The sequence below is a fragment of the Pungitius pungitius genome, chromosome 12, assembly GCF_949316345.1.
Source record: "Pungitius pungitius chromosome 12, fPunPun2.1, whole genome shotgun sequence".
NCBI lineage: Eukaryota > Metazoa > Chordata > Actinopteri > Perciformes > Gasterosteidae > Pungitius > Pungitius pungitius.
In genome coordinates this window covers 12,627,839-12,635,429 of record NC_084911.1, presented here as the reverse complement: position 1 = coordinate 12,635,429, position 7,591 = coordinate 12,627,839, and positions in this window count along the sequence as shown.

Genomic DNA, 7,591 nt, shown 5'->3' with positions numbered 1-7,591 from the left:
GATTAAGTTTAGTTTTAGAACCCGATTCCCTCAACAACGTTTTGACCATTATTGTTACTTTCAAAGCTTTTGCAGAAGGAGAAGACAGCTAAAACAGACAAATGCCGTTTCTATCAAGCAAATGACCTTTTTTCATCATCATTATGGTATGAAGGATTAAGTTTAGTTTTAGAACCTGATTCACTCAACAACGTTTTGACCATTATTGTTACTTTTAAAGCTTTTGCTGAAGGAGAAAACAGCTAAAACGGACTGTATGAACAATGCTTTAGCTCACACTGTTTCTATTAAGCAAATGCCGTTTTTTTATCTTCATCATTATGGTATGAAGGATTAGGTATAGTTTCAGAACCTGATTCACTCAACAACGTTTTGACCATTATTGTTACTTTTAAAGCTTTTGCAGAAGGAGAAAAAAGCTAAAACGGACTGTATGAAGAATGTTTTAGCTTACACTGTTTCTATCAAGCAAATTACCTTTTTTCATCTTTATCATTATGGTATGAAGGATTAGGTTTAGTTTTAGAACCTGATTCACTCAACAACGTTTTGACCATTATTGTTACTTTTAAAGCTTTTGCAGAAGGAGAAAACAGCTAAAACGGACTGTATGAAGAATGTTTTAGCTTACACTGTTTCTATCAAGCAAATTACCTTTTTTCATCATTTCCATTATGGTATGAAGGATTAGGTTTAGTTTTAGAACCTGATTCACTCAACTAGGTTTTGATCATTTTCCTTACTTTTAAAGCTTTTGCAGAAGGAGAAAACAGCTAAAACGGACTGAATGAACAATACTTTAGCTCACACTGTTTCTATTAAGCAAATGCCGTTTTTTTATCTTTATCATTATGGTATGTAGGATTAGGTTTAGTTTTAGAACCTGATTCACTCAACTACGTTTTGAGCATTTCTGTTACTTTTAAAGCTTTGGCAGAACCCGGGGACCCAGGCTGTGAGGCACAGGTGCTGACAGTGTTTGCCTCTACTCCCAGGGAGTTGATCTGGGGGCTCAACCCTAAGGTTTCCATAGGCATGGAACTGAGTGGCGATGCTGAATCTGAGTTGGACGGCGTCGGCAACCTGGAGAGCGCATCTGCATTGCGGTTTGCTGTGCCAGGCCTGTATTTGATTTCATAGTCAAACAATGCCAATTGAGAGGCCCAAAGTTGTTCAACAGCCGCCAGCTTTGCCGACTGCAGGTAGCTGAGAGGGTTGTTATCCGTGTATACTGTGAACTTGCTGCCCAAAAGATAATCGCGAAACTTTTCTGTGACGGCCCATTTCAGACCTACAAGTTCCAGTTTCATGCTGCTGTAGTTGGACATATTTCGTTCACTCGGGCGTAGGCCTCGACTAGCAAATGCGATCGGGTGCCTCTGCCCATCCCGTTCTTGCGACAACACAGCTCCCAGTCCTAAGTGGCTTGCGTCAATTTCAACCACAAATGGGTGGGAGAAGTCTGCATATCCCAACACAGGGGCATGGACCAATCTGTCTTTCAGGGCTACAAAGGCGTCCTCACAGTCCTTGCTCCAGTGAGTTTCAAAGGGACCCCACACTCGACGTCCAGGCTTTTTCCGAGTCCCTTCCTGTACCCCAACCAGCTTGTGTAATGGGGCAGCGAGGGCAGCAAAACCCGCCACGAAGCGTCTGTAGTAAGAGGCAAAGCCCAAAAATGAGCGGAGTTCTTTTACTGTAGACGGCGTCGTCCACTCTGCAACGGCCCGGATTTTCTCCGGATCGGTGGCCACACCTGACGCCGATATTACATGTCCCAGGTAGTTGACCTTAGTTTGAAAGAATTTGCATTTCTTCAGCTTCAGTTTTAGGTTGTGTTGCTGTAGTCGAGTTAGGACCATTTCCAGGCGCTGAAGGTGTTGCTGGATGGTGGTAGAAAAGATTACAATGTCATCAAGGTACAACAATAATGCATGAAAACTCTGGTCGCCAAAAATACGTTCCATTAGGCGTTGGAACGTCCCTGGCGCATTGCACAGGCCAAACGGCATCCTATTGAACTCAAACAAGCCAAAGGGCGTGCAGAATGCGGTCTTCTCTCGATCTCTTTCATGGACTAAGACCTGATTGTACCCACTTGCAAGGTCTAAGGTGGTGAACCATTTGGCCCCGCCTAGGGCGTCGAGAGTCTCCTCAATTCTTGGTAAAGGAAATGCATCCTTCCGTGTCTTCGCATTGAGTTGACGGTAATCAACACAAAGACGAATAGAGTCGTCCTTTTTTTTAACTACCACTATGGGTGACGCGTAAGGGCTACAACTGGGCCTGATGACATTATTGTCCAGCAACTCCTGTACATGTCTTTTGATTGTGTCATATTGGGAGGGCGGCAGTCTGCGATATCGCTTCCGTACTGGGGCGTGGTCAAGCAAGGGGATGGTATGTTGGACTAGCGTGGCACATCCTAAGTCCCCATCTCCAAGACTAAACGCACTGCTGTGTTTTTCCAACAGTGACCGGGCTTCTTGCTGCTCCGGGTGTGACAGGGAAGGCCAGGTAAGTTGGGAGAAGTTAGGAGTGGGGTCACTTGCAGCCTGAGTAGACTGAATAATAACTACTTGCTCATGGCACTCTGCCTGCCTTTCAAAATGGACAGGGGGGGTAGTGGTGGATGCTGTAGCCACATACAATTCACCCAGCATCAGTTTGGGCCATAGCCACTGATCCTGGCTCCCAATATTGACGACTGGCACCTGGACACTGCCACAGGTAACTGAAAGGTAGGCAGTTGGTATGAGCAAATTAGCAGGAAGGTGATCATCGGTGAACGATACTGGCTCCAACAGAGCGGACGCAAGAGTGGACCCTAGACCCTGATGACAAGACGCAGGGACTCATTTCATTGATCCTGCAGGTACTCTTATCGCTGGGCCTGACTGCACACGCACTGGTCCTATTCGACCGCACTCCAACACTCGCTCTAGCTGCTGGCACTGGGATAGGGCTTGACGCCATGCTCCGCCTGCCTGCTGGACATCAGGGGAACGGAACAATACACTGCCATGGTCTGTGAACAATTCTTGATAACAATGACTGATTATATTCATTCCTAAAAGGCCAGGGACAGACTCCTTATGAGGCTGGACATTTGGGTCAATTGGAGTTTTAACCACGAGGATACCCATCTTTGGGAAAGTTCGTCCAAAAAGGTGAACATCAAGTTCTAGGTACCCCAAATAGGGTATTTCTAGGCAGTTTGCTGCCTTTAACTTGAGCCAGGTGCAAGGCTGCAACTGGAACTGGAGACGTGACTGTAGATGTTGCTCAAAGAACTTCTGAGTAATGGTCGTCACCATTGAACCAGTATCCAGCAGACAAGCCACACCCACACCCCCAATCTGGACCTCTACTACAGGACATTTTCCAATGAGCAGTGATGTATTAACAGGAGAAAAGCCCGGGAGCTCCCCACCCAACGTTTGGGCCATAACGCCAGGGGGTGCTAGTTTTCCTGCTGTTGAGCTTGGGATACAACCTCTACCCTGGGGTGGGTACTTGACCTGGATCGACAGAACCTTGCCATGTGACCGGGTTGATTGCAGTGGGAGCATATAGGTGTACCATCAGCTTGAAAACGCCAGCGTAGGCGGGACTGTGGCCGTAGGCTGGATGAAGGGGCCAGCTGGGAAGAATCCAGACGTTTCAAGATGGTATCCAGCTGAGCCTGTTGTTTACCTCCGTGAGTCTTTCAGCTCTGTCAATTCATTGGTGGGTTTAGCAGCTACAGCGTTAGAATCAACATCATACACAGGGGTAGCACGGGTGCTAAAAGAATGGGCACGGGGCCTTTGACTAGCGTGTTCACCTTCCTGTACCCAGCGAAGGGCTTCACTGCGAATATCATAAAAAGAAATAGTGGGCTGAAGCCGGACTTGACGTCTTAGCTCTCGTTTCAACATGACATCCCTCACATTCTCTATGAATTGATCGCGTAATACGATATCTGGATTAGCAAAGCATGCAGGATCTCTTAACTTCACGGCTTCTAGCAGATGCAGGAGCGCGTGGGAATATTCCCTCAAGGATTCGTTCTCAAGTTGCCGTCGCTGGAAAAATTCTTTCTGAAGGCTAATGTAAGACTGGGTGCACCCATAAACACTTTTAAGTATTTCAAAGATTTTTTCTGGGCTATCACTCGCAGAAGCAGGACGGAATTTAACTTCCGCTTTGGCCTCACCATCAAGCAGGTCAAAGACGGTTAGTGTCTGTTCAGAACGGGACATAACACGCAGGGACAAATGACGACGGGCCTCCTCCACCCATTCCTCCACAGTCATAGAATCCATGGATAGTTTCCCTGAAAATCTTTGGCATTTACGATCTCGAGGGATGTACAAATATCGCTCCAGTGGCCTACCATCATGTGCAACACTGGAGCTAGATGACTGACTTGATGGCCCACCAACGCCAGGTGGGGGGGTTTGTCGTTGTGTGACCTCCTCCCTAAGCTTTTGATTATCTGCCTGTAGCTGCTGCACCATCTCAGTCAAAGCTCTAAGCTGGGTAGCCATTTCCTCCCCCGACATCTTTATTATTATTTTTTTATTTTAAATAGCCTCGTGCTCCTGTTCCCTACGAACCGATGCCCAGTAGTCCGCAACCACTGTTTTCCTCCACAACAAAAAACAATATAATGAAAAAAACATCAGCCACGATAATGAAAATCTACATTAAAAGAAAATAACACAAATACAAGCAACCCCTGTAAAAGCCTCTAGCTTGCAGATCCTGCCAGCAACGCCAAATGTGACAGAGTACAACTTTGTACTAGCCACCATGTAGTTCCATATTGCAGGTTACCCAAAATAAATGGATAAAACCAGAAGCTGTTACAGACAGTCAATAGTTTATTCAGTCTCTTTGCTTGTACTTGGCAGGGGTAACAAAGCATAGATCAATTAATTTACTATACATCATGACAAAATACTAGGAAACACAAAGAGTAAACACATAACATAGGCACAGAGAACCAACCCAAGTAATTGGTTGTACTGCTGAATTTACAACAGACAAATCAGCTATGCGTGATTTCTGATATACTCATGCACATGCTAGTGAACACTGCAAACTTTGTGGGAACTGCACCTAAATTAGGTCACACGATGACATCAAGCAAAATCACAAAAAAGAAACAAATTATATCAAAACTCAATCATTAAGAGTGTTTACACTGTAAGCGTTGCACGGGCAGAGAAATGCCCGCTATATTCTTACAGTAGAGCTATACCTGAGTTGGGCCCACAAGGAAAACAGACATCGACAAACAGCACAAGACACGTGGCTTTAACTGCCTTAGTATGCCAAAGAGAAAAGGAAAAAAAATGAATCGAGGAAAACAGTGGTCCGACTACGAATGATGATCGTTTGTAGATCTATAACACAAATTGTTCATATTAGCAGATATTGCACATTTTCCCAGTACATCATTCCTCTACTACTCACAAAATTGAGAATAACTAGAATAAAAATTAACTAATTAAAATAGGGCAGTATGATTACACGTATAGTAATCTGACCAACTAATAATATGGCCCACGTCACAGTCGCTTTGCCCAGGTGAATGCACTTAAAACCATGCCTGAATTGCCTACCTGGTCGTCCTTTGTTAATTCCAGTGAAAAGACTTTACATGTACGTCTATGGGTCTCGCGCCGCCACAGTCAGACAAACCAAGGGCTATGAGGAGTAAGACACACACTAGTGAGCTTTATGCCTGCTAATAACAAAACACAGGGCGTAACATGCACGGCATACCGTAGCTAATCAAAAATAGTAAAAAAAAACAACTAAGCATAACCGCTTACCTCCTAATGCCCAATGTATAGTTTGGCAGCCTCAAATAGCGTGCCAACCAGCGACGGCAACGTGAAACTCAAACAATTCCCGAGGTCATTTCCTGGTTTATCAAGCTGGATGTTATGGGCTCATTAGTCCTCATCTGGTGCACCTGTGGGTGCCAGCCAATACACGCCTACTTGGGCCGACCCTATCACAAATGTGAATACTTTTGACACCTCTGCCAAAATAATACAAAATAATCTGGTCTACACCACAAATTAAACGCTTCCTCCGTCCTCTTTGGGGAAGACGAGAAATGTGAGGCCAGTTTCTTACCTCTTTACAGTTGCCATGGATACTGCGTCTGTCTCTCTTCCCCTCCCTGCTGCTCGGATCTGAGTATATCGTCATCCTCCCAATTAGTTGATGGCTTTTATAATAGATTCCTTCTATCACCTCCCTCCAATCTGAGCTTGGGGATCGGCCCCCTGTGCTTGGTCTGCTTGGCTCCCCCTGGTTTGCCACGATAAAGATACTATGACATAAAAACGGTTGGCCGTGATCTAGTGTAAAGTTGCGCTTCATTTACCCTACAAATGAAGTTCCACATTTCCACAAACTGCTCTCACTTGTAAGAATTGATTCATATTTAGAGTCAGAATACCGCTGTGGTTCAAACATACAGCACTGATTTTGATCTTTATCATCCAAGCTATTTGGAATCAAGTTATTTCATGACTACTCTCCATGGGCTCCAACCTTCATCACTGAAGGGAAGATCCCACTCTGTGGAACATCTATCCTGAAAATATGAGTGGGGCTGTAGGATATCTGCAAATTAATTCAATATTGTCTGAATTGAGGCTGTGCAACAAAGAGCAGAAAAGAAAGTACATTCTGATTAGAAAAAAATAGTTGAAATTAACTAAAAGACCCAAAAGCAACCAAAACAGTTACCTGGAACAGTCAGTTAAAGGACCTGTTTACCCAAAATAGAAAACCTTTGCTTTACTAACAAAGCCACAACAATAGCAATATTGTTTTCAAATGGTTGATTCCATGTTGGAGTAAGAGGAACGGACCTGCGGTGCAGAAGGATTGAGGGTTGCAGAATGATAGCAAAGCAAAGCAATTCAACTTGTTCTGTTGCCTCTGGTGATGGTCTTGGTCTAGTTTGTTACAATTAGTTGAAACTCTGGAATGATGGTGCAACTACTGTGTCAGCTCATTGTTGTGAGACTGCAAAAGCACAAAACAGCCAACGGGATGTCAGGAGGGGCCCTGATGGACCTCTTTAGGGTTTATGTTCTCCTGAGTTTAAACCTGACTGGCTGCAGAGCGACAGCAGGCTCCTAGTGGTAAAAACAATGCAACCTTTACTTGGTAAAATATCCAGTTCATGCTTTCCAGTTTGTTTGTTTTAACTTGTTTTATTGGGTAGCTATTCTAAATGTTCAAGCACAGATGTTGGGGACAGTGGTTGGAAAAAGTTTGAGTCACCCAAAGTCATAGTTATTGCTCGGAAAGATATTTTTAGGACACACTTAATGAAGCTCTTATTTAAAGTGAAAGTTCTACCTTGTTGGAGTCCCACAGCCAGCAGCAAACATATTTGCAGTGTGAACACAGCTACCTTAGAACCACAGAGTCTGTGCTCTTTCACATAGAGGCACCTGGTGTTGTGGGTCATCTGATGCTAAAGATGTTTGTGCGTTGATGTTGAGAATCTTTTGGTGCCAAAGATGATCGTCTACACCCGAGGTCAACGACCAGCACTTGGGTTTTGCCCAGA